Here is a 25,468-nt window from a genome sequence, read left to right on the forward strand (position 1 = left end):
GGAGGATTGAGAACCTGGATGGCAGCTTCCAATACAGTTACTTCAACTCAGCCATTAGAAATAGCAACATACAAATGGAAAAGACCAAGTTGTTGGAAGTCGAGTTACAAAAATAATCCTCACGACATCATTTTTTATCAGGTTTTAAGCACCTAGCTATGTGTCAACTAAAAATGGCGATGACGTCACTCTTTACTGATTGGTAATGGCAAAATAAAAGAAATGAAACCTTCCCAACAACAAATCTGCTGACATGAACACAATGACATGTCGAATGAATGAAATAAAACGGCAAACAAGTCTCAGGCTAATATAAATAGTGTACGGTTGTTTCTTTAGTGAGCACCAAAGCAGACCGGAGCATTTTAAATGAAAAGAAAAATGTGTGCGTGTGGTGAAAACGTGCATCCCCAGAGCGCAGGACTTCCTTAAGTAAGCACTGAAACCTCAGATGAGAATTGACTAATTGGGGCTCCTTCTTTTACTATCACTGCGAAGGCAGAGTCCTGTTTTGGCAGGAAGTAGCAGCGTTTTTTTTTTTTCTTTTTCAATCTCATTTCACAACACTTGACTGAGTTATGTCCCCCTCCCTGCAGTTTGTTCTCTTCATTAAAAAAAAAAGCTCTAAATGTGACTGTTTGCTGTGGCATTAGTGTAGGCGCTGCCAAGTGTTGAGTAATTAGAAGATGGAAGAGCAATTAGCTTCATTTGATAGAGAATGAACGGAGAACGGAGCTTTGACCGACCGCTACAGAACACATGTGCAACGGTAACGGCTGGCCAGTGGATTACTGTGAGAGTCGTTTCCTGTTTAAACTGGGGAAACATCATCAGCTCTCAACATAATGTTTTCTCTAGAAAGCCTTCAAAATAAATCACGCTAAGACAGAAACATCACTCTTCGGTTAAACCGCTCAAAACTCGTGTCCACATCAAGGACATGACTTGTGATTCATTGCATCATTTTACGAGGTCACGAGCCAAAATGACTAGAAGCCACTTTACTGAACTTTGGATCTGTTGATGCTTCTCTGAACAAACACAAATCTAGTAGCTTGTTTATCGCATCTCACAACAAAACTTACTATACACTGTGTATTTATACACTGTGTATGTGTTACATACAGTGTGTGTTGCGTTCGGGGGACGCAATCTCGTGGGAATTTAGATTAGAAGGCAGCTGGGAACGTCAGGCGAGCGATCCCACGAAACACGGTTTCCCAGGGGTCTCCCTGTCAGTCGCGGAGCCCACACAAACCCACGGGACGCTATTTTCTTCTTCTCCTCATGAAAATAAAGCAGCAGTGGGAGAAGTTAAATAATGGCCTCTGGTCCCTTCCCATGTACAGCGTCACAGCGGTAGCGTCTTTATGGTAATATATAATTACACGCCATATATTACAGGCATCCCACATACTGGAGCGCTGTGTATTTTTGGGATGTAACTGATCATTTCCAAATTCAACAAACAGGCCATTTTTTTTGGTTGCAGTGGAATGAAGTCAAATGGAGTGTCACCTTAATTATTACACAAAAAACGGATTACACTTAATGCCGTTTGGAAGAAGTTAATGTGATAACAGTACATGGAGCTTGTCCTGGCAGAGGATACTTAATTTGAGATATTTAAGCGTTTGTGGACAGAATATATGTGATTTAAAACGAGCACTGTACGGCTTCCTGTTATCACCACTGCTCTCTTTGATGACAACTATCTTTTTATTCATCTTTTCTTTTATTATCTTTAACAGTCTTGTTTCTGGACGCTTCTTTGCTGCAGAGAGATAAAAATAACCCGGCCATCTGAACAAGCCTTTTTTTATCTGTTATTTAGCCCTAAGATCATAATTTCATGAGGAAACTCGGTGAAGTATAGCCACGAGATCAGATAATATCACTGTAATTTCAATTGGAGTTACTTATCTTAAGAATGGCTTTGAACTGCTGGTGAAATATATGCTTATGCATAAGTTTATTCAATTAAAAAAGTTACACTTTTTTACTCCTTTGTCAGATTCTCTAAACCAAAAAGAAAATTCAAACACATTTTATAAGGTTGAATTTTTAGGATGTCTGGTGAGTTGTTTTAACTCAATCACAGACACAGCGTTTAGTCAGTAGTTCCCCTCAGCCACAAGAGACGTTGTTTAGCTATTTCGAGCTTTAACAGTTAATCGCCTTGCTTTAGCAGAAAACTGTCATCTGTACAGTTTCTAGGACTTAAACACAAGAAAAAACAAATGTCAGTTGGAGGTTGAGTGAAGTTACCAGCAGTGCTTCATTCTAAAATGAGATATTTATATAAATTACTAATAAAGTAGTATTTAAGATGATAACCCTCAAACCTGCATGAACATAACTATGCTTTGGATAATCTCCATATGTACTTTATGTCTGTAGACTTCACTGATTTGTAAACAGAATAAATACAGGACAAGCTAATGGCTAGCAACCGAGTTTAACATTAGTTTATTCTGGTTCCTTTGTGTGTTTCTTTTTGGCTAACTTTTGTATTTTGACCATATTGTGAGCTGAACCATCAGCACAAAATGTAAATACCACTTGTTGCTGTTTTCTGTGTCCACATTAGCCTGCTAGCTTGTTACGCTAGCTGGAACATTAGGTACATAAGCTAGCAGTATCGTTTGACAGAGCTAAGCTAACTTTTGACAGAGCTAAGCTAGCAGTTTCCCCCTGCTTGCAGTCTTTGTGCTAAGCTAGGCTAAGCTACGCTGGACCAAGATTAAAATGATACTTCTACTATTTTAATTCTTGCTAAAACGTGCTTATTTACTCAAATTGAATGGAAAACCTAAACTAAAACTACGTTTGTTGGGTTTTTCAGTCTAGTTGTTATATATTTCGTCCTTATTTACTCTCTCAAAATCACACACACACCACAGGTCACACACTAGTCATTAGTGATGTGGGTGGACAACCGTAAAATTGATCCTGAGCTGGTTCCCACACACTCACAAACAGACTCTTCTGGACATTCTTGTGGATCGGCAGCCCGAGGCTCAAACCTCAGCGTATCATTGACTCAACAGGCTCTAATTAAACACATGACCTAAATCACATGTCACGCTCCATCTATTTCTGGTGAAAAGAGATTGTCTTGTTGATAGTAAGATGTCAATAAGTAGCACAAAGAGAATCACCTCAGAAATATTTATGAGAAGTGTTCACCTTTCATACAATTTCCTGTCTTTTCTACTGGAAGTTTTAAATCGGAAAACAATTCCGCTGTTCACATCGAAGCCATAATGGAGAAATATAACGCCAGAGAGAGGACTTTAAAAGGTGTTTCAGCTGTCAGCATCTCACCTCAAGTGGGTATTTTAAAAGGCAATGATTAGGGAGAGTACTCATCACACTAACACTAAATCCAGTGTAGAGGAGAACACTGACTGCATGATGTTCCTGTAAAGGTCTTCGTTTTGTGGTAGAGAGGCTGTCGTCTTAAATGGTGCTACCTGTGTCTCCAGCGTCCTGCTCTGATTTTCACTGTCTGCTTATGGAGAGATCACGGCATAATTAACAACGTCTGAGCCTCTTGTTTCCCATATGTGTCACGTGAAACAAGGTGCAAGGCGGTGTTGTATCTGATGCTGTGGCTCTTGGTCGGTACATTAAAACGTTCATGTTATATTTAGTTTGTAATGTCAAAGAGAAACTCCAGAATGTGTTATTTGATGCAGTTGCAATCTAGAACAAATACAATTATGCTTGAACAGACTGCGGTTAAATCGGGCTTTGAAAATTCAAAACTTTTGCATCTTCAGGCTCTCGTTTCCTTTCTGAAGTGATCCTTCACACTTCTTGTTGTAAGCAGCGTCATTTACTGTCTCCAACTAGATTTCCATTTTTCACGAGCTATATATTTCAACCATTTATACATAACTTTCAGCTATATACTTTAACTGTTTATCCATTGCTTTTTCATGCACTCTCATTTCTTACATGTTGTGTTCGGGTGTTACAGCTGACTAAATATGTCAAAGAATGTTTAGAAGTATAGACGTACATCCTGGGGACCATTGCCTTTAATCCTGTCTGAATCTGACCTTTGACCTGCGTCTTGTACTTTCTGTGTTTCCAGGTGGACTTGGGATTCCTCCGATTCGTCACAGCCATCGGGACGCAGGGAGCGATCTCAAAGGAGACCAAGAAGCACTACTATGTTCGCTCGTACAAAGTGGACCTGAGCTCCAACGGAGAGGACTGGGTCACCGTGAAGGAGGGCTCAAAGCAGAAGGTAACGACCAGTCGTTTTTCTCGTGCTGTAACAACCCTCGTGTATCTAATGATGATGAGTAATGAAGGACTCTGCATTCTAATCAAAGGGGACATGAGGATGGCTGAATCAATGTTTTTCCAAGGCTGACAGCATTTGGCAGCATCCCTAATTCAAGCCTCGACTAAAACGAGTTCGCTGAAAGTCTCATCGACATCAGAATGCATTTCTTTCGGCAGAACGCTGGTCTCAAAGTGGTCTCAGTGACATCGGTGCAGAGATAAATGGATAGCTTCCAGAGTTTCTCATGAAGGCACATATTGACGTGGTACAAGTACATATGCTGGCGTCAAACAAATCACGTCGAGTGCTGTTAAATTGAGCATGAAGAGTTTTCCAGGGTGCTAAATTTGGCTCTGATGCCTCATGTTGAACAGCCCGTTTCAATATATGTACTGCTTTTGTTCTCTTAGTGCACAACAGCTTCTACGTTATTTCAAATGAAGGTTCAAGTAAAGTGTCTTTGGTCACGAGTATAATGGATTTGGGTCAGTGGTGGTTTGGTGGTAGTTGCTGTAGTAGCAGTTGTACTAGAAGTATAATGAGCAGTAGTAGTACAGTTGTACTGAGAAGGTGATGATGTTATGTGTAGCAGTATTAGCGTTTGCTTCATTTGCAATAGTAGTATTAGTGGCAGTGTTACTAAAAGTGTGGTGCTGGTGATAGTAGTTGTATTTAACAATACTTGTAGTAATTTCAGTTGCAGTAAAAGCACTGGTAGAAGCAGTAGTATTGCTAGTAGTAATAGTCGTAGATATCCACAGTTGTGCCAGTTTCAGTTGCAGTAACCGCAGCGTCAGCGATAACATGAGAAGAAGAAGTAACAAAGTAACAGAAGTACTAACTGTAGTACTTTTTCTCTTGTCCTCAGATCTTCCAGGGGAACCTCAACCCGACGGACGAGGCTCGTTGTATTCTCCCCAAACAGACTCTGGCCCGATACGTCCGCGTCCGCCCCATGTCCTGGGAGCAAGGCATCTGCATGCGCTTTGAGATCTACGGCTGCAGAACGTCAGGTAGCGAGAGCAAAATACCTCCAGTACACAAACTCACACGTAGCAGTACATGATACGAGGTATACGCTTGAACTCTCGATGCATTGATTCATGTTTTTAAATAACTTCTGTCAGTACTGGAATATTTCATGCACTTCCTTTCTTAATTACCTTCCCCCTGTCCCCACATGGATCCTTAAAGTTTAATAATCTAAATCGTATCTAATCCAACACACACACACACACACACACACACACACACACACACACACACACACACACACACACACACACACACTCATTTGATTTCCCTCTTCCACTTCCATTTTCTAAGTTATTACAAAACATGTACATGATTCATTGTTACACAAATGATAAATATACTCACTATTTGAAAATTATCTCTTTGGTTTATTTATAACAATAAAGACTAAATGTATATTATTTAATGTAATGTTCAAATTTAAACAATACGTGAAGTGCAAAGTACTCATTTTTACTTTTTTTGTCCTGAATTTTAACTTTCTTAACAATCAATTAACTTTTTCTTTGTCCGCCAACTTTTATCAAATGTAAAATCCATTTCATACAATTTTACAAGGAGAAACAGTCTTACAGACATTACACGGGTCTTTTACGAACACTGAATGTATCTTTACGAAGGGAAAAGATGAAGTAATGTTCACGCCTCGTGTAAAAAACAAAATGATTGACAGTCAGGAAGACTTCTTGACAAGTTTTATCTGTTCTTTTCGGACCGCACGCTCTCCCGTTAAGAGCTTTTTCTCACTTTTACACATCGTGAATCAAACCAACATCTTTTTGGCTGCAGCATGAGAACCTCCTGCTGCTCTCTGTTGATTTAAAATAATCACCGCTTCCAAGGCGAGCGCAGACTCCCACAGAAGGACACCGTTATTCATCACTGAGGAGCGAAGGAACATCATGCCGCCTCATTACTCATCCCCTAACATTATATAAACCTCAGTCCTTGATGTGCTACAAGCAACTCTCAGTAGGAGAGCGCTCATAACGTAGATATTAGACTCTAACTCACAGGCTGTAAAGTGCTAGACAGGTGATTCAGGAGATATAATGACACAGTTGGGAAAGCGTGTGTGTGTGTGTGTGTGTGTGTGTGTGTGTGTGCGGTGTGTAAGTACGCAACATGAGACTGAACTGTCATTCACTCCAAAACCCGTAACCTTGAGCTTTATCATCATTTTGACTTAAATTTAATCCAATTTCTGTATTTAATCCAACACTAAACTCCTAATCACAATCATGCAATTTCAAGAAGTAATAAAATACAGGAAAGAAAAGCTCCCGTTTGCCCATTGAACCCATTATTTCTATCCCTGGGAGGATATTAGATAATCATAAGCACAGACAAACAGGAACACACAGACAGTACTGTGGGGCTGTGAATTCACATTGCGGAGGAATTTACGTCCTCGGGAGCTGTTGTTAATCCGCTGATATAACTCTGGAAGCATTTGTCAAACACAAATATCTGACTGAGACCACGACTGTTTGAGTCCGGATATTAGATCCAGCTCGTTGTGGATAATGGATTTAACTTGGCTCGCTGTGTCCGGACCATTGTGTCCACATATTTTAAGAGTTTAATTCAGTTTTCTTATTCCGAGGAAAAAGGAAAGCGCAGCTAAAACCTCTCAGTTATCCAGTAATGATCCAAGTTTATTTCCCAACACTTGAACAGACTGGCTCTGTTGGTCAAAGGATTGTCTCGTAGCCTGAAGGTCCCATGTAGCATTGCCCCTTTAGTAAACAGAGATGTCTGAGTATAGAGCGGTCACACCGGTGCGCATAGCTATATCAGTATTAAAAACTATTGAACCCCACAACCCGTCCACAGGTTTGAAAGGCGTGTTTTCTTCAGAAAAATCACCAAAAATACACCGTTTATCAGAGCCAGAAACTGTAAAAACTGACCTTATCGTCTGATTTTCAAATCGCTGTTGGTCCTCAAACAAATCATGTGTGAGGAACACTCCCGTCTGGAAAAACAACCAAATCTAAGGTTTAAACAGTAATATTTCATCATTTCGTTCTGCATGTCTCATTAAACATTTTACCAAAAATAAATCGTTGGCGGTAACCAGATCCTGTTCAAAACACTAAATTCTTCGCTCCGTGCCATGATTGACTTTTATAAAACTTGTAAAAATGTTAACATGTTTAGCACTTCAACAGATCGATATGTGTAGCATGAGGAGCCCCCATTCTTGTGGGCACTTGGAAACATAATGTAAATCTTTTCTTTTTTATGATTTATGGCATTAAAACTGTTATTCTGCACACAAGTCATGTTTGAGTTCTTCCTACTAGTAGCCATGATTGTGCTGTTTGTGCAAAATGAGGCCACAGTGAGTAAAATGTGATTTAAAAAAACGTCCTGAAACTGCTCGGCGTTCAGAGGGTTAATACTCGTAATAGTAGAGCTGACGGTAAAACAACAAGCTAAAGTCTTTCGTTGAAAAGAAATGCGAGATGAAAGCAGTCCTCTATATATGCTTATACACACAAATCATTCCCTGTTGAAACTAACTCCACCCCGAGACGGTGAATGTGTCTCTGGTGTTTTCACTCTTGAGTTTAAACACTGCAGCAGCGCCCAGAGGGCATCAACTAAAACTGCTGACTACAGCAGCGACAAGATCAGGACGTTTGTTATCGTACTGTACCCCTTTTCAAACGTTTCTTATCCTTTCCACCACTGTTTCCCTCTCTCTCTCCCTCTCTCTCTCCCTCTGGACAGACTACCCCTGCTCAGGGATGCTGGGGATGGTGTCCGGTCAGATCTCAGATGCTCAGATCGTTGCCTCGTCGTACGCCGACCGAGGCTGGGTGGCGGAAAACGCCCGCTTGTTGACGGGGCGATCGGGCTGGAACGGCCAGCAAACCAAGCAGCCCTTCAGAAACGAGTGGCTGCAGGTGTGGTTCTGATGCTGAACTTTAAAAGTTGAATGTGTGGGGTTTATTAATCAAACCACTTTCCGGGTTCAATCCCTCTGTACCTTGTATTGTTTTATGGTGCGATGGGATTTTGTTTCATTCTTTCTGCAAGAAATGATTTATTAAACCAAAAGAGAACAACAGTGTACGGTGCAATCGTTTATCAATAAGTCTGTCAGTGAGTCAAACCAACCTTTTTTTTTTTTTTACCCTTCCTTGTCCTCCCTGGCAGGTGGATCTGGGTCAGGACAAGATGGTGAGCGGCGTGGTGATCCAGGGAGGGAAACACCGCGACAGGAACGTCTTTATGAAGAGGTTCAAGGTGGGACACAGCCTGGACGGAGAGGAGTGGACCACCATCAATGAGGACAACACCACCAAGCCCAAGGTCTGTCTGACACGTCGATCCATCAACCTGCGTTTCACGGAATAACATTCACAGAAAGATCTTCAGATGTCAGTTAAACATTCTTCTAGGATGTAGAATTCAGACCTCGAGAACAGAAAGTAAATTACACATGAAGACAGATGAAAGTCTGCCGGCATCAAATGAACCTCCTCTTGCTGTAATTTGTAATTGCCGGAAACCATCAGACAGCCGCTCGACCCGGCCGCGACGCCGCTGCTTGAACGAAATGGCAAACAAATGACAGGCTATTCATGTGAACTCTGTCTGCTCGTCGCAGCAAATATCACCACATGTGGGGCCCAACAAGGAAATATTGACTAGAGAATGAGAAGTAAAGGTTTAAGAGGTAAGGGGGTGGGATTGAGTCTGTGGTCCAGACCTCAGCATTCAATTATTTTAACAGCTCGCTTGCTGATTCATTTATTCTTCCATATTGTGGAAGTTAAAATTGTTGATGGCTGTGGGTGTTAAAATTATTGTATTTGTGTTAATGATTTCTTTATCAACTACCTTCCTGAATGTAATATTGTTTGACTTGATAACACCACAAAAGTCCATAGATATGTAAAATAACACCTGATTCAACTGAATTAATGGGATTTACTCCCTAAAATCTCTCTAACTGCTATGAATCCAAATGAGACAAGAGCGGAGCCGATGAAACATTAATTCCGTTTAATTATTCACAACTATTGTGCTTCACTGGCTCCGCGTTTCACCTCCACCTCAGGTAATATCGTGAGAGGTTGTTGGCGCTGTATGCAGCCACACGACTCGGGGCTAGAAATGTCCAATCATCTCTGCCGTGTGTTCGCGTGGAGAAGAATACAGAAAATCAATCAAAGGTATAAGATAGAATATGATAAGATGAGGCTTTATTGATCCCCAGAGATTCAGGTGTTGCAACAGCAACAAAACAGAAATAAGTAGAGATGAAGTCAAACAAATAAATAATAATAAGAGGTGTAAACAACTAGAATAAGAAGTAACAGGTTACAATAACGTACTTAAAGCGCAGGGATTGTTGTAGTGAAGACAGAAATAGACAACACTATGTATCATCAAGTACCACGACTCTATGAAGAAAACTCTCATGAGTTCTTCTGTTCATCTGAAGCCATTTTCCCTCCCTTTGGATCCAAAATACATATATATACACATACACAATCAACTTAAGGTTGTTCAGTTTGTTCAGAATAAACGGAGGAAGATTTCTGTGGATGATGATCCCACAAGTCACAGTCTCGGTTTTCTAACCTCCTCTTGGCGATTGACGCGCCTTTGATTTTTGATCCTCAAGAGGAAATTCGTGTCATTGCTTCCTCTCCTCGGCCGGCGGTGCGACATCCTCCTCGATATGCGTTCCAGATGGCCGGGAGGAGGACGGGCTCGACCGTCAGACTCCCGCTGATTTACCGCAGACGGAGCTCGAGATGCTCCGCCGTCCTCTCGCTAATCCTCTCTGCTGTTTCCTGAGTCTTTTTATTTTCAAAAAAAAAGACGAGGCAGGAAGGCTCAGTGAGGCCCTGGCCGGTACACGAGTGGATACACGTCTCGGCTCGCACACGGACAACACTGTACGCGACACATATGCTCGTGCATAAGTATGAGTGAACATATACAGCGGAGGAGCCTGGTGGTCATCTTAACCTGAGCATAAGCACCAAACCTAGAAAGAGGATCCTGATGGATGTTGAGGGAAGCAGTGATGACCTGAATCCAGGATTGTAATTGTCCTGTAGTTTCATAAACCAGCTCACGCTGATGTATCCAGGTTCTTTTGGAAGTGAACTTAAGTTGGTTTCATTATTTATGTTACTCAACCAGCCTTGTCGGCAAAAATTATGATGGTTACGATTTTACGTGACTCACGGTTGGAGCTCGTCTACGGCTTGGATCAATGATCACTCCAACATATTAAACAACCAGCAACACTCCAACATCACTGTTTGATTGATGCATATCAGCATGAATATTGAACTGCTCTAAAAATAGAATAAAACAACAAATAAAGCTGACGTGTTCAAAGGAGCATTACAAAACAGAACAGTACACATGCACCAATAAAGAATGCAAATAGTGTATTTGGTAAAGAGTTGGCGACAGACATCCCTGCTACCCATAATGCCCCACTGCAGCGGTAATGCATGAGGCGAAAAGGAAACTTCAGCACTTCAGACAGGCAGACTATTCCTTTGGGTGTTTTGTGTCCCACCTCTCGGCTCCCAGTGTGACGGAAACCATTTGCATCTGTGCTGCTTCCACGTTGGACTCACGAGGCGGATCTCACTCTGGTTCTGGTTTCTGAGTTCTGGTTCTGATTTCCTGGCTTTTGTCTTTGTTTTTCCTTCCATTCAGCTTTTGTGTTTACCAAACTGGCTGATGTTTGATCAGAAGCCGACTTGCATCAGGACAGAGTATGTTGTTGTTTGTTTAGTTGTCGGCTTTTAACTGTGCTGCAGAGTTTCAACAATAGCAGGAAAGAGCAGTCAGATTTGTCCGGGATTTACCAACGTGGCATTTACCTGTTGAGAGAAAATCAATTTAAAAGAAACACAGCCTACACTCACACTGTAGAGCTGGTCTCTCTTCTGATAGAAGAACTATTCTAGCAGTTTCACATTCTTTTAATTAGCAAAACTGGTCTTGAAAGTCCTTCTTACTCACACTAGAAGGTCTTTGAACTTTGTTCTTTGATGACATTTGCAGAACACATTTTCTTCTGATACTTCTGATTACATTTCAGGTCCTGACACGTCTCTCTCTTGTCTTCTGCCTTCAGATATTCCTCGGGAATCAGAATCACGACACCCCGGAGCTGAGGTCGATGGGTCCCCTCCTGACCCGCTTCGTCAGGATCTACCCGGAGAGAGCCACCGCCGAGGGCCTGGGCCTCCGCCTGGAGCTGCTGGGCTGCGAGCTGGACGGTGAGTTCCAGTAATAATCAAGAGGTTGTCCTGTTGACTCGATGTAAAGATGCGTTTCAAAGATTAAGATATTTTCAGGCGACCAAAACAACACATCTGTGACCTGTCAATCACCGTGTAGCCCCGCCCTAATGCATCCCCTGCTTTATGGTCTGTGTGACTCTAAATGGACCATAATGTACTAAATGAACATCATGCTGTATTGAAGAAGACTTGAAACTAGAGATTGAGACATAAACTCATGTTTACAATGTTTACTGAGGTAATAAATCAAGAGAGAAGTAGAGTCATTTTCTCATAGACTTCTATACAACCAGAGGAGTCGCCCCCTGGTGGTCACTAGAGAGAATGCATGTTTAAAGACACTTTCTTATTGGCCTGATGAACTAGTACACAGTCCTACTTTATGTGTCTAAAACCTTTACATGTCACCAACATCGCACACGAACACGAAAGCAAAAAGAGCAAATATAAACTGGATCAAGTGACTCTGGAAAAGGTGACTGTCATCCCCCCAAGGCGAGGCGAGGCGATATCACATGGAGGGTTGTATGAAAGCAGAACACTCCTGTGGTTTCTGGCTCTGGCAGCAGTTGCTCGCTCAGCTCAGCTTTCACAAAGGTGCTCAATGAGTAAATCTGTAGGTTAGTTTCAGCATCCTCACTCTGAAATACCTTTGGAACCTTTGGAAATGTCCAAATCTTAACTCGCACTTTGCAAATCCGGACATTGTGTCTGGTGATTGAACCGGCAGTTCGTCAAAATGACAAGAGAACGAGCATCACGTACCCATCATCACGGGTTGATACACGTTTACCCACTATTGTATTTCCCCAAAATCAAAGCCCATTCATGCTCCAGAAAAGCAGTTTCACCACATCTCAGCTCCTCCTACTGTAACTTCTTCTTCTGTCTGCACTGTGACATTGTGCACTACAGCAGTCGAACGATGCGTCGCTGCACGGACCAGTGCGTATCGCCCTTAAGGCTCGAGTAGCCAGACGAGCTTTTTCCGGGAAACACTCTGCACCGTCAGAAGGAACATTTTCAACACACAAACAGCATTTCCAGATGTTTTGTGTTAACCAGTCGGTCATTAAACAGTGAACTGCTTACACTACGGGCTGCTTATCTGCAGTGTTTGGTGTTATGAGAGAGAGAGAGCGAGAGAGAGAGAGAGAGAGAGAGAGAGAGAGAGAGAGAGAGAGAGGAGGAGAGTGGGGGCATGAAAGGCTGACGCATGCCATGGCAGGCTACTATCTCTACTGCAGCAGTGGTCAGAGCTGGATGCTGTGTGTGTGTGTGTGTGTGTGTGTGTGTGTGTGTGTGTGTGTGTGTGTGTGTGTGTGTGTGTGTGTGTGTGTGTGTGTGTGTGTGTGTGTGTGTGTGTGTGTGTGTGTGTGTGTGTGCGTGCGTGCGTGCGTGCGTGCGTGCGTGCGTGCGAGGGCTCGACCTCCCGCAGTAGGTGAGGGAGGAACAGATGAAGGGAGGAGGGAGGCTCTCTGGTGGAGTCGGAGTATCTGGTTGCTCTGCAGGAGGAACGATAAGGATCAGCCAGAGCGGGCGAGGTTGCAGAGCGGGCGATGAGAGAACAGCGTGTTTGTGTGAGAGAGGAGAGAAGTGGAGGATGGAAGAAGAGCAGGAGAGAGGAGAAGATGAGAGGAGAAAAGGAGACGAATCTCAGGAGGTCTGAGATTCTCTATAATTAACTCATAAGAACCCCTGAAAAAAACTCAGTTGTCCAAAAAGAAAAACATAAGAAAGAGTCCATAAAGACTCATTAAACAAACAAATTTAGATACAAATTGAACATGAAAAAATGATTTCAGAAAAGCCTTAAATGCTGTTTAATTGTGTTGTATTGTTGTATGGACGCCTGGATGAAGTGGCTGACCGTGTATTTTGCACACTGAGTTAAAGGATAGAAAGAGTGTGTGTGTGTGTGTGCGTGTGCGTGTGTGTGTGTGTGTGCGTGTGCGTGCGTGTGCGTGCGTGTGCGTGTGTTCACATGCTGTACATGCTGTTCACTCCCATTCACATGATTGACTGTTTACACCTGGATCCCCTGTCCGCTAAACATAAGATCCCTTAACCAGCAGTTAATTTGAATTTATTGAACAACTTCTTCTAAAAAGGGTTTCTGTTGATTCATCAAAGAGCCATATTGCACCCAAAAAAAGCCTCTTCCTGTTTCTACAAAAAACTCAAGTCACTTTAAAATTGTTGCTGAAAAACAAACACAAAAGGACAAAAAATAGACACAAAAAAAACTAAATAATGACATTACAGCGACAAACGACTCAAAGGTGCTGCAAAGCCACGCAAAACGACTTAAACAAGATGCAAAACGACGACACAGAGACACAAAATAGATACAAATTGACAACAAAGAGACACAAAATGACCAAAAATAGATGCAAAAAATATGACTGTAAAAGGATGCTAAATGACCAAAAATGGATAAAACGATTACAGAGGCACACAAAATGACTGACAATAAATGCAAAACTTACCACAAATGAACGCAAATTGACCAATAACAGATACAAACGATTACAGAGGCACACAAAATGACCAAAAATGGATACGAAACAACTGCAAAGGGACGCAAAATAGATAGAAAACGACCACAAACAGACCCAAAATGCCTAAAAGCAGACTGTGAGACTTTGATTTCGTGAGTCTTGTTCTGATGCAACATGTAAAGCCTCGCTCTACTACACACACTGCAAACCAGCGGGTACATCTGCTTCATAACAGATGAACATGCGAGTTGGTTTTAATGTTGTTAAATGCAAAGTTTCTTATCCGTCTATCCATCCAGACATCACAACCACGGCTCCTCCCACCACGCCCATCGCCTCTACGCTTCCCATGACCACGTTTGGAGCGACCACCACGGCGCCGACCACCGTCCCCGGGACCACGACCCCGGTCGCGGACTGCGAGGGAGGACAACAGGACTGCGGCGGCGAGACCGGGGCTCCCGACGACTACTACCCAGTGACGGGTAAACGCAGCTTCCGATGGCTACGCTGCTGGTTTCAGTTTATCAAAGAAACGAACAAACTTACAAGGAGCTTTAGAGGCAATACTATAAAAAAAAAGTAAACATGCTAAATGTGAAACGCATTTTTAAAAAGAACACGGTTTGGTAACATTTTATATGACGCTAGTATGAATAATAATCTGCTTGTGAATAAAGTTACAGGCACTCATTATATCAACATTCATGATGCTTCATAACAACAATCATAACACACTAGAAAGACTTTTACAATGACTTAAATGGTTAAGTATCACATCTCATAATTGCTGTTTACTCGTTGATCATAGTGTATAATAATTCCCATCATTGTTACACATTATAATCACTGTTATGATGCATTATTATGTGTTATACTTTATTTAAATGTTACTGCTTTGTGTGTTCTTGAATAGATTTAATGATATTTTTTCACTTTACCTGAAGCAATTCATCATGAGTGCCTGTAACTACAATTCGACGGCGCTATAAGCCAATTTTAACGCATTATATGTATGTTGATAATGTGTTCTAGAAACTGTGCCTTCTGCATGAGAATCTTTTGTGTAAATCTGCTTCCAGAGTCTGTTTTAAGAAGCGATACGACACCAAACACTCGTCTCTTTCATGTCTGCGATGGTGTTTCTTGTCGGCTTTGACAGAAGTTAAACTCGTTGGACTGAGACCATGAATAAATTCTCCCTCATCTTCCTTCTCACTAAAGGTTTTGACCAAAATGTGTTTTTCTTTTTCCTGTTTTTAACTTGCAACATTAAAAATCAAACAGCCCCGTTCACGATGAAGAGTCTTCTTTATTTTCTCTTTTCTGTCGAATGTGATCAAATCAGATTCTCTCTTTGAATATCTTCTGAAGTGCACAGCAAACCCGACATGAAAGCTCGCTGTCGCTCGTCTAGTGTGAGTTCATGTGTTGGCATCTGTGTGGGTGGGACCAAACCACCTGACCTCTGACCCCACCCTGACTCTCCCATCTGTTTACAGCAGGAGGCACCACAGCGGCCGGCCCCATCATGGACTTCATACCAGGTGAGGATGTCCGCCGCAATCTGCTTCCACGTTTGCTGTTCTCCCCTCATGTTCCATTTACGCCTCCTCTTCTTTCCTCTTCCTTTCATCCTGTCTTCTCTTCTCTAAATCGTAACTTTAAAGTCCAGGCGAACCATTTTACAAAAACCCATGTGCCGGGGTTCTGGGTTGCCAGATCGGCACATTGAGTCAGCCGATGGTCCCATCATTCAATGTCACCGAAGAGTATCGAGTCACAGAGAACAATGAAACCGGCTTTCGTGAGCGCAAATGGCTTTTTCATCGCCTCAGTTCACAAATGAGACTTTTGTTTTTCCCGCCCGGTGAAGCTCGGCCCTGACACACGACTGGACTGCAGCGAGAAATGCTGATGGATTCGCTCTGAAATGCACCTGCGCTGTTTCTGATCATGTTTGGGGGGGGGGGGGGGGTTGAGAAAGGAGAGAATCAGAAAAGAGAAATAAAACATTTTACTGAGACGAAGAAGTGAAGAGAGAGAAACAAAACAACAGACGTCTTGTTTTTGCAGTCAAAGCAATTCCACTTTGTCAACAGACAGATGTTATCTGAGACATGAGGGTTATTTTATTTACATCATGTTCTACATCGCAGTATCGTGTGAAATGTAACGGCAGAATCCACGTGAGACTGAACTGCTGCTCCCGCTCTCAGTCGATTAATCGACTAATCGCTCGTTTTGGTCTTAGTCGACGAATGTTTCTTCAGTCTTACGAAGGTTTCTTTCGTCGACTAAGGATTCTTTAGTCGATGAGTCTTTTTTTATGCTTTTTTTCGTGCTGAATGACTTATTCCCAAGAAACTTACGAACACATCTCTGTCAAACACAAGATTTAAAGAGGCGCTGTTGCGTGAGAAACTCGGTTTTACTGTCGACTAAATCAAGTAATCGATTAGTCGACAAAATGAAAAATAATTTCTTTGGTCTGACTCCGTACTTTGTGGAAAACTGGGAGTAACGGTTTGAAAACCTTTTAACACGTGTTTCAAAAAGCCACCTATTAAAATATAATCGCCATCACGTTGTTTGACCAGTTGCCGGTGTTGGTGCATTGAGGGACATGAATGTCGATGAGGCTGCGTTCAAAGTCTGCACTCATCACCAGCTTATTATCCCTCGTGAAGGCACCCAAATTCTGTTCATTTGGAGGAAACTGCCAACCAGTGAGGAGAGGGATGAGCCGGCTGAAAGGCAGAAAGATAGTAACGGAGAGACGGCGAGAGGAATGAATATAAAATGAGACAAAAAGGGCAGGAAGAGGAACAGGAGAGTGGAGGTAAAAGAGAGGAGTGGAGACAGAGAGAGAATGAAGGCCTCTTGGGTCTCAATTAGCCGAGACGAAACATCGCGTGAAGACAGCTTGAGGTTGCAGGGGGGAGGGGACTACCGGCTCCACGGTCATCTCTGCATCCTATTAGCCTCTCGGAACACAACATGTCCAGCGTCCAGAGATGTCTGCATCCATTCGGATGCTCTCCGTGGAAGATCCCTCCATTCCTCTCTCTTGATGTCCTGATCCCAAACATCTGTACGTTGTTGCCGCTGTTTTCTATCAGCCCTGGTTTTTTTGGGGGGAAGTGCCGCACGACGTATACAGTTACAACTGTCTCTCTGCACAAGGCCCCCTTTTTGCTTTTGATATGTTTTCCACAAGCGATACAGTTCATAGTGCGTGTACAATATAAAGCAGGAACAGCTTTCTGATATTGATGTTACAAGACTTTCTTCCTCGGGCTGTCTGCACTAAACTGGAGCCAATTTCGTGGTGGAACACCGCACACGATCACAGCTTTTAGCCTGGATTCACTTCAGAGGGGGTGCAGGAGTGTTTTCTTGGAAAGTGGTTGGAAAAGAGAGAATTGGTTGTGACATCGCAGCATTTGAAGGCATACCTCACCCACAACATGATCCTTCGCATATCAGTTACTTGCCTGAAGTTCTTGAAGAAAACGTTGTTTTTGTCGCACGGTGAACGGAGACTCAAAAAACAATGAAGTCTTGATGAATGGAAGTTAATGGGAGGCCACGTTTAACAACAGCATCATTTTATGAAAACATCTGTTTGCAAACTCTCACATTACGTCAGCAGTATGAGCCAAGTCTCTTTAATCCAGCGTGTTTACTGGGGGTGGGAATCGCCAGAGATCTCGCGATACGATATTATCACGATACTTCGATAATATCACGATACTTCGCTATTATCACGATACTTCGCTATTATCACGATACTTCGCTATTATCACGATACTTCGATAATATCACGATACTTCGATAATATCACGATACTTCGCTATTATCACGATACTTCGCTATTATCACAATGCTGCGATATTATCGCGATACTTCGATATTATCGCGATAATGCGATATTATCACGATACTGCGATATTATCACGATACTTCGCTATTATCATGATACTTCGCTATTATCGCGATACTGCGATATTATCACGATACTTCGATATTATCGCGATCGTGCGATGTTATCACGATACTGCGATGTTATCACGATACTTTGATATTGTCACGGTACTGCGATATTATCACGCTGTTGCGATATTATCACGATACTTCGATATTATCACGATACTTCGGTATTATGATGATACTTCGCTGTTATCACGATACTGCGATATTATCGCGATACTTCGATATTATCGCGATCGTGGGATATTATCACGGTACTTCGATATTATCACGATACTTCAATGTTATCACGCTACTTCGATATTATCACGATACTTCGATGTTATCACGGTACTTTGATATTATCACGGTGCTGCGATATTATCACGATGTTGCGGTATTATCACGATACTTCGATATTATCATGATACTTCGATATTATCACGATACTTCGCTATTATCACGATACTTCGATATTATCACGATACTTCGCTATCATCACGATACTGCGATTATATCACGCTACTTTCACGATACTGCGATATTCTGAGTATTGTGAGAACATATATTGTTATTTATTACTTTTTTCAACTTCAAATTATGTCCCCAAATGAAAACTGTGTCAACATGTTTTATCTGAGTTCTTTCTCTGATGTCTCCATCTTTGTTTCGACCAACTTCCTACCAATCACGCACACACACCCGGCACCTCTGCTGACCTCACCAGAAAACTTGGCGTCCGTGTATCGATATAATATCGCCCCGCAAAATATCGCGATACTATGCTGTGTCAATTTTTCACCCCACCCCTAATGTTTACTACTTCCCAAACGCATGCATCTGGTTTTAAATAGTCGTATTTCAATGAAGATCCGTAATACGACTGGATAAATGAGATGTGGATTCTACTGCACGGGTTGTGTGAGAGTTTCATATTGATTTGCAAACCCTGCATTCATTCTCACCTCCACACAGCCGGCCAATCGCTGAGCTTGATCATCGGGCTGACAGTTCCCTTTGATTCTGAGTTCAGAAAGACGGTTTCAGACGCAGCAACACCCACCAGTCAAGCACAGCGAGGCCTCGACCGTGTCGGCTAGAAATAAAACTACCGGTACTTTCACAACTGATCAAAGTGCGTGGCGCCTGATTCCAGTTCAAGGATACTCACTCCTCTCTGGTTGTTGTTGTTGTTGTTGTTTAAAGCCTTTGTAACTCTGCTCGATGCCTCAGCCCTGATATGTATGAAAGAACTCGGGAAGCCAGTGAGGGATCGTGTTCTCGTGAATTAACTCCACATACTCAGAGTTTGTCTTTATGGTTGAGCTTCTTGCTACGGGATGAAAAGAAGCGGAGTAAAATGAGTGTTTAAACGATTAGTCACTTCATCAATCAGTTAATCGACAGAACAAATAAATAAATAGGGCAAAATATATGTAGGTTCTATCTTTGTGAGGCTTTTATCATGTCGTGTCATTTTAAGCTGAATTACGAGTTTTCAAAGAAAAAGCAACTGAAAGACTTTGACTCTGGCATCTTGTGGAGGCGATTTTTCCACTTTTCTGCTCTTATAAAGACCAAACAACAGGGAAAAAGTTGACATTTTGTGGACGTGCGGTATTTACCAAACAGTGACGACTTGCTAGAAGCCGTCTGGCTTCAGCTCACGAAACAAAACCAGGAAACATCTTTTAACGTGAACACCTCCTCCATGTACAAACTCACCTCCATCTGCTCTTTCCTCTCGTTGCAGCGTACGTTTGGTTCGCCTGCAACTTTGACTTCTCGTCGTTCTGCGGCTGGGCCAGCGAGACCGGGACGGGGGCCGAGTGGCTCATCCAGAGCAACGGGGCTCCTGCCGTCCACCGGGGGCCGACCCTCGACCACACGGGTGAGAAGATGAGCGCTCGCCTTTGTGTTTGGACCGGCACCGCTCGACAGGCGCTCTGGGGGAGCGCTCCGTGTTACTATGCAGCTGTTGAAAGCCGCTCTGACAGAGTTTTAACCACCGTAAGCTTTAACTAACACGCTGTGCTGCTGGGAATTCACAACAAATGAGGAAAAGATGCCCACGATGTACTTAGAAATTCCCGTTGCACACGTAACCTCGTTCCTGCTCTGGATGACAAAGAGTTTGTGAAAACGTCACAAAGTTGTGTTGTTCTGCTCGGCCTGGAGCCGCTCGGAGGCAGATAAATCCATAAGTGGGTCCGTACTGACGGGAGCTTCTCCAGACATAAACACTACAGCAGGCGACATTCATTCAGAGGGAGACAGTCGCAGCGTGCAAATGAAGGAAAGCAGTATTGTTTAGAAATGATGTTCGACAGGATGAACTGAGATCTAAATCGAGGACATCCTCGGTCAATAATTAGACATCCCTTTCAAGTTTGGATGGTTCTTTTTAACAATATACCGTAGTTTCATGTTTTTATTGATTTATTTTGTGTTTTGGGATTCAGCATTGGTTGATTGGAATGGGGGCACTATATTCAGTGTTTCTTATGGATGAATACATTGAACTGAACTTAGTGCACGACATTGAACAAGCGATAACTTTTTCTTCATTTCACTAGAATTAGATTAACTAGAAGATGAAAAGTCTTTTTTGAGTGTCTTGGTCACGATATGCAGCCATAACAGAGTTACAAAGAGGCACCAAGAAAATCTGAATTTAACAGAAAAACGATGGTGAAATCAGAACTCAAATGTTGAATCAATAACGACCTAAACGGCACCTTTACCACCTGAGAGTCGATTCTTACCTGTGTGTGAATACGCCGTGTAGTCGGCACTGAATACAAACAGTTTTTAAAATGAATGGATGGCCTTGAAAATTGGGACTTATTAAAGAACCCGGCGCTCAGATTCATCCGTGCGCCTCAGCTGTCTGACCTTCCCTCCATTCGAACCTCCAGTGATGGATGGTTTTTTCGCGGACGGCAGCCGCGTCGAAAAAGAAAAGAAATGACTTCAACCTTGATTTCTTGACTTGAACCAGATCACAAGTGAAACAAATGAGCCCTTTGTGTTGTCAAGTCGCATCGTGTCCTGAAGCGCGCTGATATCGAGTCCTTTGTTTTTGGGCGCTGTAACATCCTTGAATTTGATGGGAGTGTGAAGCTCGATACGGAACAATTACGCTGACATTTTCTGTTCATGAAAAGACAGAGAAACACTAGAGGTATTTACATTTAATTGAATGCAATAAAAGTGGATGCATAATGAACCCTTGAGGGTTTTTGGAAAGCTTTCATTGCTTGATATCAATCATATAATCTCCTGTTTTCATTCAAAATGTACGGAAATCTTTATTGCCGACTGCGTCTTCATTCTTTGAGGTCTTAATTTGAATTTATGGTGCAATAGAGTCAACATGCCTGCAGTGAGGGGCCCTTGCACGCAGCCACACAGCCGCCTCTTACCTTGTCTGTTGTTGCCCCCTGCAGGCGGACCGGGGAACTTCATCTACATGCAGCTGGGGGACCCGGACGCGCCGAGCAAGACGGGCGAGGACGGCGGCAGCGAGGAGGAGGAGAAGGTGGCGAGCTTGGCCAGCCTGCCCATCACTTCGCCGGACGCAGACCTCTGCATGTCCTTCTGGTACCACATGTTCGGTGAACACGCGGGGGCGCTGCACATCAAGCAGAGGAAGGAGGCCGAGGGGGGCCAGATCCTGTGGATGGTCAGCGGGCACCAGGGCAGCCGGTGGAGGGAGGGACGAGTCCGACTGCCGCACTCCAGTGTCTCATATCAGGTAACACGAGACTGTAAAGCATTCTTAGAGGGGATTATTTCCAGCTTATTGTTTGAGACTTCAAAGGTTATTGTTATTTCTAGATCCTTCCTTCACTCTTTGGACTGTTTTTCAAAACAACATCTGCAGAGCTTTAATGTTTATTAAAGAAAAAAGCAGCAAAGACAAGAAAATTATGATTTAAAAAAAAGAAAAAGAGTTGCAACCAAAACACAGGAAACTCTAATGTGCCCTGGCTGTGATAGACCTTTTTTGGGGGGGGGGGGGCGGGGGGGGGGGCGTGAAGCTTTATTTCAGCAGTCCATACTTGATGTCAGACAAAAAGCCTGAATACGATATTTTTCGGTGAATCAGCAAAACTGTTTAGATTGATCAGTCAAACAGAAGTTCCCAGACTGTTTGGCTTGTAGTCCTTTTAAGAAGAAGTATTTTCTTCCAGTTTTTAAAATATTTTTAGAAGGTTTTTGTGCTTTTATTGGAGAAGACAGTAGCGACATGACAGAAAACACGAGGCAGAGATCTCTCTAATTTGTTGGTTTCATGTTTATACTGTTTATCTGTTCAAAACAAGAAATAAAGAAAAGTGTATGTCTCAAAAATACATTTCCTTATAGCCATTGGATTTATGTTATTACCCCTCAGATTTATCTTGCAACCCCTCGTCGGGTCACATCCCAAAGGGATGAAAACTGATGTAAAACCAACTTCTTGTCATTTCATCAGGGATTTGATTTTATCACTGAAAGTAATTGAGCTTGTAGCATCGCAGCTATCAGAGTGCCTCCTGCTTCACTGAGTGTCTGTGCCTCGTGATGTGTAGGTGGTCGTGGAAGGCGTCGCAGACAGACGCAGTGCCGGTCACACAGCCGTGGACAACATCCAGATCATAGATGGACTCAACGCTGAGGACTGCAAGGGTGCGTATTGTCTGATAATGGGATATTCTTTGTTTTGTTTGACTTTCCTGTTTTAATTGAATCGAATGAACGCCTGTTTTCTTCCTCCAGATCCAGAAGCTCCTACGTCTCCGCCAACTGAGATCTTCATCCAGCGTAAGTCAGATCAAACGTACATATTTTCCCTCTCGCCTGTCGTGCTATTCATCAGTCCAGATTGTTTTGATGTGAGTTACCTGGTTCTGGAGATATTGCCCTTGGAGATGTCTGACTTCTGTTCAGTATCATGGAACTGTACGGCACTCAGCTTGTGGTGCTCAAAGCGCCAAAAAAAAAAATACATTTGAAAAACTCAACAGTGAAGTCTCTTTCCAGAAATTGTATCGAAAATCCACAGACATAGTTCCTCCATTAAAGTAACCGTGTTGTGATTTCTGGAAAGAGACTTTGCTGTTGAGTTTTTCCAAAACCACAAGCCGAGTCTCATACAGTCTCATTATATTGGAGACATCTCTGCTGCAGATATCTGCCAAGCAACTCACACCAAAGCAGTCCAGATGGATGAACAGCGCTACAGGCGAGAGGAAGTATACGTGTTTTTGATTCGTGGGTGAACTGTCCCTTTAACATTACTCCTGACTCCTGATTCTATATGAATCACGAGTAATTTTAACTTGACCTGAGACCGACAGACAGTCCAATGGAAGCAGTTGTGTCGTCTGTGTTGAAGCCTGTTCTCTGGTGGTAACACATGAGTCTGCAGCTAAAAGGAAACCACAACATTCACAAGTTATACTTCTGGGAAACCGAACCCAAACCAATAAAGAAACAGGGATGTAGTGGAAGGAAAGGTTTGGTCATGTCTGGAAAATGTTGCCTTTTTGTCCTTTATGATCCAGAACCTTGAAGCCTGGAATCTCAAAGTGATTTGAATGGAGCATGATTTTCTGTCTTGCAGCGATGGACTCCCTCTCTCAGGAGACCAGCGAGCTCGGGGGCCCGGGCAACATGCTGAAGACCCTGGACCCCATCCTCATCACCATCATCGCCATGTCCGCGCTGGGCGTCTTCCTGGGCGCCATCTGCGGCGTCGTCCTGTACTGCGCCTGCTCGCAGGGCAGCATGACGGACAGGAACTTATCCGCCCTGGAAAACTATAACTTTGAGCTGGTGGATGGCGTGAAGCTAAAGAAGGACAAGATGAACGGACAGACTAACTACTCCGAGGCGTGAGGGTGGGGGGGGGGGGGGCGGGGGGGGAGGGAGGGGGGAGGAAGAGAGACGGAGCTGCGAATGCTCCCCGCGGACACGTGATGCAACCAATCAAGTGGGAGGAACCACCGATGGGACGGCAGGGTGGGCTGAAAGTGAGCCAATGTCATTTGTTTTGTTCTCAGGAGCGGCAGTGGAGGGGACTGACCTGTAGGGGGCACTGTGTATAAAGAATCTGTACAGCGGACAGAAAAACAACAAAAAAGAAGAAAACTTTAGGATTCTATTTGTTTTTTCGGCGTACTTTGTTGAGTTCATGTAATCACATGCTGGTGTTGAGACCAATTCAGATGAAAGTGTGTGTACTTTAATGGAAAGATTATCTTTTTTTTTGTTTATTTTTGTTAGTTTTATTTTTTTATTCTGATTTCTGGCTCTTTAACTGGCCGCGTGACCGTGTTTGTACATGTGTCACTTTCATATACATCTGCATTTAAGGTGTGGATGTGTCATTCAGTCAAGCTGTCGTATGTGTGCATCACACTCATGTTAATGTGTATACATGAAGTGTGTGTGTGTGTGTGTGTGTGTGTGTGTGTGTGTGTGTGTGTGTGTGTGTGTGTGTGTGTGTGTGTGTGTGGAGGCGGGCACCATCGTGACCCGTTGACCTGTGTCTAGTTCCAACAGTGCCTTTTATTTTTTTCCAGCAGCTTTTTCTGTTGCCTTGTTTTTCTGCTGGTTGTTCTCATCGGCTGGCGTTCCGTCCGTCCAGGGCTCCTACACACACAAACCTTGACCAGATTGTGATGATACGACATGTTTGTGTCGTAGAAGCGTGCCGTCAAGTACCACGTGTGTCGGCGTAGATCTGAAGATCTCGCCTTTGACGACAGTCGTGCTGACGCGTGTTGAAATGTTTAAAATCCAAGTTAAGCTGTTTAGGTTTTGGAATTTCCGAATGGGAAAAAATGTGCGGGAGCCCTGAATGCCTCATGTTCATGACACATCCGACATATTGTACATAGGTTTTAATATATTTGCCCTTTTCTACATAGAAAAAAAGACACCAGTGCCGCAGTATCCTTTCTATGTTGGAATCAAACTCTCTAAAATGTACAGAAAGTATTCGTTTTAACAGACGCAAACACAAACCTGTTCTTTGTGTTGCTTTTGACCTGGTTGCCATTTTTGTTTGTTTTTTTGTCGTGGTGTAGTTTCTGTTCGTGCTCTGGGAACAGGAAGCTTTTTACGACGACGGAAACGGCTTTGAGATTACGGAGAGACGCCTCAGAAATGCCTCCTGGGAAGTGCTGTTTGTTTTTGTACAGGGTAAAACGGACAACCTCAGCACCACTAAGACGATGGCAGAACGTCAAAGGATGGATCGACGGGATCGAAGTCCCCTTCACTGCTGACGTCTCTCGCTGGCACACAGAGTGACCGTTGGACATTTGAACTGAAGTGTGTCCGGCCATCAGAGAGACGTCCATCAGCATCTT

General features: G+C 43.1%; 1 pseudogene across 1 annotated transcript in view; it reads left to right on the forward strand.

Moving 5' to 3' along the window:
• The window catches only part of LOC306788926 (neuropilin-1a-like), a 59,340-nt pseudogene extending 35,350 nt beyond the window's left edge, over nucleotides 1-23,990 (forward strand). The window contains exons 7-18 of the transcript XR_013773187.1: nucleotides 4,103-4,258; nucleotides 5,169-5,313; nucleotides 8,075-8,250; nucleotides 8,504-8,659; nucleotides 11,463-11,607; nucleotides 14,432-14,617; nucleotides 15,635-15,679; nucleotides 19,858-19,995; nucleotides 21,554-21,861; nucleotides 22,682-22,778; nucleotides 22,869-22,913; nucleotides 23,716-23,990. The product of XR_013773187.1 is annotated as a neuropilin-1a-like (transcript). The remainder of the gene's footprint in view (nucleotides 1-4,102; nucleotides 4,259-5,168; nucleotides 5,314-8,074; nucleotides 8,251-8,503; nucleotides 8,660-11,462; nucleotides 11,608-14,431; nucleotides 14,618-15,634; nucleotides 15,680-19,857; nucleotides 19,996-21,553; nucleotides 21,862-22,681; nucleotides 22,779-22,868; nucleotides 22,914-23,715) is intronic.
• Nucleotides 23,991-25,468: the final 1,478 nt, after the last annotated feature.

This window comes from Melanostigma gelatinosum, assembly GCF_949748355.1.
Source record: "Melanostigma gelatinosum genome assembly, chromosome: 15".
Taxonomy (NCBI): domain Eukaryota; kingdom Metazoa; phylum Chordata; class Actinopteri; order Perciformes; family Zoarcidae; genus Melanostigma; species Melanostigma gelatinosum.